Source organism: Palaemon carinicauda, chromosome 22 (assembly GCF_036898095.1).
Source record: "Palaemon carinicauda isolate YSFRI2023 chromosome 22, ASM3689809v2, whole genome shotgun sequence".
Classification (NCBI taxonomy): domain Eukaryota; kingdom Metazoa; phylum Arthropoda; class Malacostraca; order Decapoda; family Palaemonidae; genus Palaemon; species Palaemon carinicauda.
In genome coordinates this window covers 106,775,837-106,776,572 of record NC_090746.1, presented here as the reverse complement: position 1 = coordinate 106,776,572, position 736 = coordinate 106,775,837, and positions in this window count along the sequence as shown.

Sequence of the window (736 nt, the reverse complement as noted above, 5' to 3'; positions counted from 1 at the left end):
TGACTCAGCATATAGACCTATAGGCTGCAACAAACTGCCCATCCTTAGCTCACAAAGATGGTGAGGTTGCAGTAAGCAAAGAAACTAACGAGTTTGAGCGGGGCTCGAACCCCAGTCTGGCGTTCACCAGTCAGGGACGTTAGTACATCTGCCACTACTAAGCAGTTATGCCATTCCCGCTGCCCTTAGAATGTTCGTGGTCACTTGTTAGTTTAAGTTGAAATTTAGTTATATTTCTTTGTATATCTGATTCTCAGTATGAGAGTGATGATGAAATTTCTAAATGTATCTGTGTAAATTATTTTCAAATATTGATGTATTGCTGTCAGTCATCCTCTATGATATTTCCGCTATTTTATTTTCATTTGTTGCTTATATTACTGTACATCCTTTGATAACTTATCTAAAATAGTCCTTTGATATTTTTCCTTCTCGGACCTCTTATCTTTCAATTTATTTTCATTCTTACTTAAAAAAATCTGGACTATGATTTCAAAGTTCAGATTTGCAGTAGGCTATAGATATAATGATAGGGACCATTGGATATTTAAATTATCGTGGTACCTCAAACGCAAATTATAATGGATATAATGACGAAGATGAATTAATATACTATAGGAATAAAAAAAAAATGAATAAAATCACCTGTTAAAAAAATCATTGTCGCCGTAAAATACCTTAGCTCCTATGTTTTTCAAACGCCTTGCAAATTTTACTTTGTGTGTGTGAGTGTGTA